This window comes from Lycium barbarum, chromosome 5, assembly GCF_019175385.1.
Source record: "Lycium barbarum isolate Lr01 chromosome 5, ASM1917538v2, whole genome shotgun sequence".
Lineage (NCBI taxonomy): Eukaryota > Viridiplantae > Streptophyta > Magnoliopsida > Solanales > Solanaceae > Lycium > Lycium barbarum.
This window is the reverse complement of record NC_083341.1, coordinates 27,305,712-27,317,237: the sequence shown is the minus strand read 5'-3', so window position 1 is coordinate 27,317,237 and position 11,526 is coordinate 27,305,712. Positions and strand designations below refer to the sequence as shown.

At 36.6% G+C, this 11,526-nt stretch overlaps 1 long non-coding RNA gene across 1 annotated transcript; it reads right to left on the bottom strand.

The window, feature by feature from the left end:
- Positions 1-2,673: 2,673 nt before the first annotated feature.
- Positions 2,674-4,464, bottom strand: LOC132640776 (uncharacterized). The gene is made up of 2 exons (XR_009582368.1): positions 4,336-4,464; positions 2,674-3,993 (listed from the first exon to the last, which is right to left on the bottom strand). It is a non-coding gene; the product is annotated as an uncharacterized LOC132640776 (long non-coding RNA).
- Between the last annotated feature and the right edge of the window lie 7,062 nt (positions 4,465-11,526).

Here is an 11,526-nt window from a genome sequence, read left to right as displayed (position 1 = left end):
AGTACGAACTGTAGCTTGTATTTGGGGGTGATTTCTCTCCTTTCTTCACTAATTTTGGTGTTATCTTTTATGTATTGTTGGTCCGTGTTTGGTGTTAATGTTGTAGCCATTTGGACAACATTATTGTAACTCTTGTTGATTATAGTGGAGCTTTTGTGGGCCGGAGGTCCCGTGGATGTTTCCTCTTCAGCTTGAAGGGGTTTTACCACGTAAATTTGGTGTCTTTTGCATTGATTTGTTTTTGCTTGCTTTGCTATTTTGTTGTTGGTATAGTTGCTGTCCAGATTTCCATTTGTGCTAGTGTTTATTGTCTTCTCTTGGTTCAAATAGTGTGGGAAGTTTTGGCTTGGATATTTCTTCCGCTGTTACCTTGTCGTGTAATTTGGTTATTGCTTGTTTCTTCCCAACAGTTTGTTGGTTAGTACCGTTATAAGAGTTCTTATCTAGAATACAATTGTAGCGAAATATTGATTGGGCTGTTTGTACCGGTTTTTAACTTGCTGGAGATGTTGGTACCTGATGGGATGTTATATCCCATTCATAGACACATCCAGTAATAAGTTCCCCTCATGCATTTTTCAAGAAATGTGGAAAGAAAGTGTGGATGTTTTGAAAGTAGTTATCTGGCCTTACAATGTATTCAGTTCAAATCATTGCAGTTTTTTGTATTCTTAGTGTAATTTGAAGATGCCCAGAATGTAAACATTCTTTTGGATTTTCTTAACTGTCTATAGACATGAGAGGTAAAAATCATTTTGTAGAGATTTAAGAAATCCTATTTGTTGTACATATCTTTTGAAAATGGAAACATGACAAGATTATGGTGAAGAACCCGCATAACCAGCAGTTTAGCATGTGTTCTGTAGCAAATACAACAACAATAACATACTCAGTGTGATCTCATAAGTGGGGTCTAGGGAGGTTAGGATGTATGCAGACCTTAACTCTACCTTTGTGAGGCAGAGAGGCTATTTCCAAAAAAAAAACTCTCGGCTCGTAAGAAAGAAAATTAAAAGAAAAGAACGAAAATAGAAAAAAGGAAAATAAAGGAAAAGGAATTCGACACAAACACAAACTATGACAGCAAAAGAGTAAGATACAAAGCAAAAGCACAATAGATAGTGATACACCTCGAAGAATAGACAACTACCTGATTACTAAATAATACTACTACTAAGAATACGTGTAGAGGGGGATAGCCACTACCTCTCCCACCTACAATGTGACATCACTCGACTACCTACTACCCTTCTACCCTATTAATCTTCGACCTCCACACTTTCCTATCTAGGGTCATGTCCTCAGTAAGCTGAAGTTGTGTCATGTCCTGTCTAATCACCACCCCCTAACTTTTCTTCGGCTTATCTCTATGTCTCCTAACTCCTGTGACCTCTCACACCTCCTTACTAGCATATTCATCTTTTGGACGTACGCGTTCTTGACTGGCCAACACTCTACTCCATACAACAAAGTTACGTTGGTCTAACCACCCTCTGTAGAACTTACCTTTAAGCCTTGGTAACACATTCTTATCACACAAAATCCGGAAAGCGAGCCTCCATTTCACCCACCCCGCTCCAATACAATGTGCGACATCCTTATCAATCTCCCCTTTTCCCTGAATTATGGACCCAAGATAATTGAAGCTTCCCCTCTTGGATATGACTTGGTCATCAATATTCACTTCCACTTCCACCTCACGCGTTAAGTCACTAACCTTACACTCCAGGTGTTTTATAGCAAAATGCATATATGATTCTTCTTAGCTTTACAAGCATGGACTATTAACATATTTTCATAGATTCTTACATGCTTTCGTCTGTAAGTGTTATACCCCATTTTAATCGGGTCAAAGCGTAGTACAACATATTGGTGATTCCTAATTATTTAACTTAAGGAGTCGCCACCTAATTAACGGTGAATTAGAACACCTATTTATTAATTAAATAAATGCTTAAAATTAACTCCGATTAATGAACTACTTAACTAATGTGATTCTAGGTAAGGGTTCTTAGTTATCCTAAAGGGAGGGGGTTAAGCATCCTTTAAGATCCGTTAACTACGGTTAACCGGCCAAACTTAGGTTGAATAATGTAGGATCTAAATATTTATGGAAATAGCATTTAGATACTCTAAGCATTTAAGAAAAATAACTTATAATTAACAAGTGTAAAATATTATTACATGAATACTACTCGTCAAATTTAAAATTTCGCTAAGGGAAAAGGAAAAAAAAATCTCTACAAGTTGCTGGGATTTTTCTGATGACCAAATAGAGAGAAAATTGACATGAGCCTTCATTGTTCTAAAAATACATTTGAGCAGTTTAAAAAATGTTATGGAACCAAAATGATTTAAAAAAATAAAAAAAAAAGTTGCTGGCTTAAAACATAGGCAAGTCTCCAAAGAGGTTCTTATCCTTTGAAAATCTCTCACAACCATAAGTGGCACTTTTAATCCACCTACTCCAAAGCTACATTTTTTTTAGCAAACAGTAACATAAGATTTGAGAAATACAAAGTTCAAATATTGCTCTAACATTTCAACGGGTATAGGACTGCTTCAAAAACTGTTGCCAAGTTCGTTATCTTAAATTCTCATATAATATTACTACTCTTTTTAAGTGATGATAGTATTACCTTACTAATAATCATGAATAGGAGGTAGTCTAAATGATAAAATTAAAACCTGTGTATTAACTGCTATAAATTTATCCTAAAATTCCAAAACTGGGATAAACCCAAACATACACAAGTCAACAAAAATAATGAAAATAGAATGACCGGTAGATGAAAGATTGTCATGGGAGGCCCGAAGCGAAAGTTGCTCGTTCCTCTTGGAGATTCGATGCACTTAAAAGAAACTCTGCGGAATTGACTCCATGCTCGGATAATAGGAGAGACTTGGGTTAAGACTTCGAGTTTTGAGAGAGTCCCGAATTAAGACTTCATTTGCTCCAAAGTGTACATGTAAAAGAAGGGGATATAAAGAAGATTAGCGGGCAGTCCCGATTGATAAAAAACATATAATATATGTCACTAAAATACAATTACATTTGATGCGGTAACATTCTTAAGTAAATTGACCATCGTATTTTACTTCAAGTCCTGGACCATTAATGTTCAACAAACTTAATTCAAGTCCCATAATCAATTAACATTTCGCTAGCTAATTTGATATACCTCTTCCTATAACTATGTAAGAGATGCTATAAGTCATAATGTTAACACAAAATAATCCCCATGTTCATGCTCTCTTTTATCAAATGATGGTATTTTAGCTTAAACAGGTTCATGAAAAGAGGACTTTAAATGCAAGGATCCAGAGAGAGCATGGTATAATAAACTAAAATCATGATATGTAAAAAACTTTCGAGCACAAAAGGGTATAAACAGAATTCTCATAGTTTTTTGAAACTCAAAATATGTTTTATGAGATATGAATAATATAAGGACATAGGCTACACAAAAGTTTCACAAAGGAAATTACCATATCCATATTTGAAGACTTAGGCACAAGACAACACAGAAGAATTCATGTTCGTGAAATATTACACTAGGTGAAACAAGAAGCATGTAGAGGAAATTCCTACATCAATATCTTGAATACAAAACATATGCTTATGAAAATTTAATATTTTTATCAACAAGACAGCGAACACTGAATATAAGCTCCAACATTATTCGAGACAAGAGGCATCCCTAAATCAGTGCTTCCTAATCACACAGAAAATGACATTCCTCGACCAAAATTAAACAATGGATTTTAGATACTAAAAGCACTCGTTAAATGCAAAAGAAAATAAAATACATTCAGGTTTTACATCTTAAATATAAAACAAAAACGAGATTAAAAGAACCAGACTAACCTTTTTTGGATGCAATGAACTGGGGTGCGGGGTCTTAGATCCGACGCAATCCGACCTTCCTCACAAACAAAACAGCACGATTAAATCCAAGTAAATCTCCTCCACGGCTAAAACTGGACAGAGATCTGAGAAGAAAAAAAAGAAAGAAGTGATTTTTCAAGCTAGTATTTTGAAGGATAAGCTAGTATGAAACAGAGGATTTGGAAGTTTGGAGGGGGAGAGGCGGCAGCCAAAACTTGGTCCAAATGGACTGTAAATGCTAGTATTTATAGGATGAACTTAGGTCTTGCTAGGGTTCAAAGATTTGGGCGGGATTTCTTGGTCAAAGCTCCATTCAAAATCCAAACGTTAGGATTTTTGTATGGATATGCAGTCATACATCAGAAAAGAGAAGGAGGAAGACAAAAAGCAATTAAAGCTTTGAACTCAAGAAAACGAAAGATAACAATAATCTAAGTTCAACCCACCTATCCGAATTCAAGCTTTGCTAGAAATGGTGAGGCCTTTTATAGCTTAGAGGAAGAGGAGAATTGGATTTTCTCAAATATGGAAGAAGAGAGAAGATGAGGCGGCCTATTGGAGAATGAGGAATAAACCCTAGCTGTGTATATTCATTCGGGGGGGGGGGGTATTTAGGGTATTTTACGTGATTAAGTTGAGGATAAAATGGGTAATTCAACATATTTAGTTATGAAGAGGGCTGAGGGCTGAGTTCTTGGGTTTATTAGGTGGGCTGCTGAAAGGGAAGACTTGGGTCATTTGGGCTGCTTATTTTGGGCTTCAAGTTGGCTGAAGTTGTGGGCCTTTTATCCTTCTTCTTTCGAATTTCTTTGAGCTTCATAATTGAATAAAAACATACTTTTAACCATATTAGATAATAGGCAAAATACATCAAAACACTCCTGAACTATATCCGAAATGTCGATATCACACCTAAACTATACGAGTGACCTATTACACACCTTAACTTGTTAAAAGTGAATTAAATTACCCCTCCACAGACCAAAACTCAGGCGCGTATTTGTTCACATTTTTTAGCGCGTTGGAGCTGTAAAAAGGGTCATTATAATTTTAAAAAAAATGAAAAATAACTTGATAAATCCTAATTAATAATACAGTTCAAACAAATTTTCACCCACCCCACATTTACTTCACCCACCCCACATTGACTTCACCCACCCACATTTACCCATACCCATTTAGAACCCTAACTCCCACTCCCCTAAATTTGCTGAAGAACACGCCCAAATCGGAGCTCAAGACCAGTTGTTTTTGAATCAAAGGTAACTAAATTTAACTTTATTTAGCTTGTTCTACTGTATAAGCTCAAGTATTGTTGTATTTCGCAGCAGTAAAAATCGCTCGGATTTACCCTTTTTTTGTTTTTGGTTGCATTTGTCTGTACTCTTTCATTTCGCAGCTGTACTCTTTCATTTCGTACTCTTGCATTTGTCTGGTTAATTTGATTTTTTTTTCTCTTTTCTGTTAAAGATTGTTATACAATGGCTAAAATAGGCTTAAGTAAGTTTTGTAAGCAAGAGGATGATCATGAGTTGAAGGATGTGCGATGCAAACATGAATTTCTTTTGCCATTGTTGACTTCTTGGACCCCAAGGAACCCTGGTAGAAGATATTGGAGTTGTCCATATTATGGTGTAAGTGAAATTTATTTCAAAAATTGAACTTTGAAGAAGTGAATTTGCCTTTCAAATATTGGACTTTGAAGAGTTGAAAGACTGATTTTTTTTATTGATTTTATTACATTTTAGGGTGCTAGATCATGCGATTTTTATCTTTGGAAGGATGCTGACATTGATCCAAGATCCAAATTTGTTATTCCTAAATTGGTGGGAAGAATTGGTGAACTTGAAGCATCATTGGAGGCTTTTGGAAAATATGATTACAAGCCTTCTCCGTCAACAAACTCCGTGGAAAGCAAAATTGACATGAACAACATAGAAATTCAACTAGAAAATTTTGGAGAAGACATTAAGAAGATGAAGGAAAAAGAGAAGAAGTGGAAGAGCAAGTTGGCTAAGTCCAAGAAAAGGGAGAAAGTTCTTTTGATTTCGTTATTGTGTATTTCTATTGTAGTAGTAAGTTTTCTATTTCAAAATTTTTTTTTTAGAGGTGTTTCAATGAAGTTTCCCTAAGCTCTTGTTGTAGTTTGGCATGTCGTTAGCGGGGTTGAACTTGTTAGTGTTGGCATTTTGTGAAATGAAATGGCAATGTTGGCTGTAATGTTGTTGTTGTGTAATTCTTAGTCTTGTGCAATTGCTTTGCAAAATTAGTAAGTATAAGGCATAAAACAGTGACAAAATTTCATTTAACATTGAAAGAACTTTCATTAATCGAAGGCATAAAACATGAAAAGAAATAAAGAGACCTATTCTATAATTACGATCTCCGGTGCCTTCTTATTATCGAAGAAGCATATGCGCCCGCTGACCTCGCAAGCTTGAAATTCCAAAACATTTTCTCTTTGCAGTCTGTTGTCATCAACAAACACCTTCCATCCTTGGCAAAGACGCTTATATGCACCCACTTTATATTGCATATAGTAGGCGTGAGCATTGTGAAGAACAACCGCTTCACGGTCATGGTTTGGAAGGAATTGAAAAGTATAGGAAGGAAATATGAAGTCATCCTTGTCAACGTATGATTTTGTTAACTTCTTCTCAAATGTCGTTAGGATGGTAGTCATTTTTGGTTTGAGGGGTTGCAATGAGAATTAGTGAAAGAACTATGATTAAATAAGAATTGGGTGAAGCATTAACCACCAACCACCTCACTTAAAGAAGCCAAAGGAAATGGTCAAAATCTTGAATTCTGAAAACAGATTACAATGACTTCAAAAAGTGTACCAACACTTGACCAAAACTGAACAAAATCAGTGCCATTCAACCCAACAATTAAGGCTAACAAAACTGCCAACGATAAAATCAAACAAAACAGCTTATTACTGCCAATTCAAGTGCAGTCACAGCTGCATACCCATTGATCAAAAGAGAGTGACTTTACATAAGACAAGAACTAACGTTAAATGCAGTCACAGCTGCCAATTCAAGTGTAGTCACAGCTGTCAATTCAAGTGCAGTCACAGCTGCCCAAAACAAACTTAAATGCAGTCATATCTACCAAACCACTACATATAGTTAAGGCAAAATACATCAAATCACAACTTAAACTATACCCAAAATATAGATTTAATATATTTTGCCTGTAGTTAACCCTAACCAAATGCAGTCCCAGCTGCCAAAATAAAGTTTTTAAAAAACTACATAAACAAATTCACAAAGCAGTCACAGCTGCCAAAAACAATCAGTAAAGCTAGAATGGTCAAATTCACAAGGCAATGGTGCTGCCTTGGCTCATTTGTACAGCTTTAGTCCTGGTTTGACTCTGCTTTTTGTTCCTTCCTTGTTGAAGCTGCCTGGAGGTCATAGCTTGTCTTCCTTGCCATTTCACACCACCACTTGCTTTGTGCTGCAATTCACCAGTGACAACTGCACTAGATTTGATGTTTCGAACCCTTTCACTAGGCAATCCAGGCTGCTCAAATGAATAGAACTACTTGTTAGTGGTACTTAATTTCAAAAAATGTTATTTAATTGTTAAACATAGAACAGTCTTACATTGATGATAGTTTCTCCACTTTGTGTGTGCAACACTCCCATTCTAACCATCTTTGGCCTTTTAGTAGCAACACTCTACAAATTATACCAAAATATTAGCAACTAGTTCAACACTGAACTGTACATGAAGTATGTGAAATTATTTACCTTTTCAGTTGATCCCTTTGACCTACCCCTTCCTCTACCAGTTGGAGCAAGTGCCTTTCTTGGGCCAGAACCTGAACTTGGGCCAGCAGAAGCACTTGCACTTGGGCCAGCAGTTGTAGGCTCTCTAAGACATTTCCTTTTATTATGACCTGGGGTATGACACTTACTGCGTCATTTCAACCCCCCTTTTGGAGAGTTTTCCTGTTTTTTTGGGTTCACTTGCCTCTTTCCTCCTAACAGTCTTAGGCCTGCCTGGCATCTTCCTCACTTTAGGTGGTATAACAGTAGGATTTGTGGATGGTGGCCACATCTTCAAGTTCAGAACTGTTTGAATAAAGTAGCTATATGTCTTCATATAGGTATCTCTAGAATACCACTGAGAAATGTAATCCATTGGGTTCAACCTCTTGTGGTGAAGAGCAGCAATTGCATGAGGACATGGGATGCCTTTCAACATCCATGCTCTACAAGAATAAGTTTGTCTAGGCAGATCCACAACATGTCTAAAATGACCTTCAAGAACCTCATACCCTGTATCAGAATTCCATTCAATACTGCATTTCATAGACCTTGCAGTATGCTCTGTCAGAACTTTCAATGCCATTGGAGAAAAGTCATGAATCCAACTGTCACAAAACTCCCTCATCTGTCCTACTCTCTTCATCATTTTGACTCTTATTTCTTCAAGTATAGTTATTACAGTCTTGTGCCTTGTAGCCAGTATCCAAGAGTTGAAACATTCAGCCATGTTGTTGTCTATAATGCCACACTTTGTGGTATATTTCATGTAAACCTTGCTCCACCTTTCAGGGTTGTAGTACATCAACTTATCAAGACATTTTTCTCCCAAAAGTTTCATGTAGTCTAAGTTCTCATTCAGCTGAGACTCAAAAGTTGACTTTGCACACCTCTAGAAGCAATTCTTCTTCTCAAGGCCTATGTATTTTTGGGACCAATTGGCTAAAACATGCCTAGCACACATTCTATGTTCAACATTGGACAGCTACTCTTTTATGGTACTTTCAAGACCCTGTGAGGAATAAAAAACAGACAGTTAGTAAAGTAAAAGAACAAAACTTCCAAGAGTTATGAAATGGAGTGAATTCAACACTTAAATCTTACCTTCTGCATATCTGTTATAACAGCAATGTCTGTCTCATCTCCCAGCTGAAGATCTTCCTTTAAAATTCTAATAAACCAAGTCCAATTGTGCTTGTTCTCAACCTCAACTACTGCACAGGCCAGTGGCATCATCTGATTGTTTCTATCTTTACAAACAGCAACAAGTAATTGACCTTTTGAGATTCCCTTTAAAAAGCAACCATCCAAACCAATGCACTTCCTACAACCAGCTAAGTATGACTTCTTCATTGCATCAAAACATATGTAGAATCCTCTAAACATTTTTTTTCCACCTTCAAATGTCTCATCACTAAGCCTAACTACACATGTACTACCTGGATTTGATCTTAACAACTCATCCCTATAATCTAAAATCCTCCCAAACTCCAAAACATGGTCACCCATCAACTCAGTTAAAACCTTTTTTCTTGCTCTTCTACACACAGTTCTACCAACATAAAGATCCAACTTCTTCTTAATGAGCTGCTGAAACTCAAAAATCCTAATGTTTGGTTATTCCTTTATTCTCTCATTATAGTGACTAGATAAGAATTTGGTATTGCAAAGCTTGTTCCTATTGGTAGGGTCACACATGTGAATTGGATTATAGGTCTTCACCACAAAGTTGTTAGTCCTAGAGTCAAGACTAGCAAATAAAAGCCAAGGACAACCCTCTACACACCTAACCCTTACCCTTGTAAGTTCATTAATACATTTTCAATGGCAACATGCTCATGGACTGCATACTTGGTAACTGCAGTTCTAAATTCATTAACACTTTCAAATTGGAGGCCTGTTTCCCACACTATTTTGTTGGAGGTTTTATCAAACACAACTCTGTTTGTCACCTTCCTTCTTTTTGCTTTTACTCTCTGTTCAACTACTCCTTCATCATCATCAGATATGTCATCTGGATCAGTCTCAAAACTGGCAGCTTCATCTGAGGGGTAATAAGGCTCATCACCAGCCAACTTACCTTCCATGGTGTCTCTATTAGCACCTTCAGATTCATCATACCCCACATCTGGCCCTTTTAGTCCTGAACCTAACTTAACATGCTCAGGAACAGGAGCTCTTTCACCCCTCTTCTTTTTTTTTCTTTTTCCAGCTCTCTCTTCCTCCCTAAAACCCCTTAGCTCCTCATCTACATCACTCTCACTATGTACTTCTCCTTCATCAAACAATCCATCTAGGTATGAATCTAAATCACTACCAGTTTCAGAAAAATCAGGGACGTTTGTGAAGATTCAACAGTGGTATAAGGGGCAGGAATAGATTCATTAGTAGTAGTAGGGGCAGGATTTGATGCAGCAGCAGTAGTGCTAGGGGCAGGATTTGGTTCAGTAGTAGTATTAGGGGTAGGATTTGATGCAGCAGTAGTAGTATTAGAAGCAGTTGGAGGAGTACAAGGGACAGAAATTGGAGAGTTAGGTTGGAGAGGGGCAGTATTTTGAGTTGGTTCAAAAGGAGGTTCATTGAATGGCTCTAAATCAGCATCAAAAGATGGAACACCACTACCCCCAATGTCTTGACCAGTCACTTTATCAAAAGAAACATCACTTTCCCCCTCCACATAGGTTACATATTCTAATAAGGGTGGGACCACTAGGGGCTCTTCAACCATGTGACACACAAAAGCCTCCAAAATATCCCCATCCCCCAAACATGCAACAACTCGGGTTGTATCCCTATCACATTTGATTTCTACCAATACCACACTATCGACAAATTTAACATAAATGGTGCATTTACCAGGGTCATACCCTAATTCTTTCACACAATCAAGCAATTCAAAGTAACAAAACCTATCTAAATCCACACATGTAAATTCAGTTACTTGTCCACCAATGTGGGGTTTTTTGCCAGTCGTTAAATTACCACCATGGTAAAATCGCAAAGTAATCAGTTCATAAGACATATTTCGACCTGAAAACAGTACAAATACTTCAATTTCATAGTCAATGAAATACACAACAACCAAATCGACATTTACATATTCAAGCATTTACCCAGTCATTTACACTGTAAATTTGCAGAAAAATTAAAGACGCAAAAAAACCCCTAGTTCTAATCGCACAATACAGAAACAAAATGAGACAATGGACTAAACTATATATATATATTATAGTAGCTATTTATAAAGCGTAAAACTAGAATAGTATTTCTACTTGATTAAGTAAATGAACACGAGGAGCCTTAAAGATGATGAAAAACAAGAAAAATAATAATATTAATAACACTAATAGTAATAACAATAACGATGATGATGATGACGATGATGATGATGACGATGATGATGATGATGATGATAGTAATTGAGTTACTAATAGTAGCGACGATACAATATTTGATTAATTACCAACTTAGAATCTCGAGGAAATAAATTGGAAGAAATAAGGGTCAAAATTGGGTGTCAACAGTAAGAACTGAGAAACAGCTTGGGGAAAAGTAAGAGTTATCTGACTTTTGAGGGTTTAGTGAGGCATGCTTTACAGGATATTTGCACCAACATAAATTGATTATAGATTAGGCTATCGGAACTAGCTCGCTTCATGATCTTGTGCATGATTTTAGTTTGGAAAAAGCTAGAAAGGAAAGTTTGTTTGACTTGATAAGTCCAACGTTCCATCTTCTTCAGATCTGATGGCTCATGGTGACCATTTATTATGATCAGTTGGATGAAAATTCGGCTCTGTTGAATCCAGAAAAGAAAACACCTTACGTTAAATGCCTCCTCTCTTTGAAGGTATATAG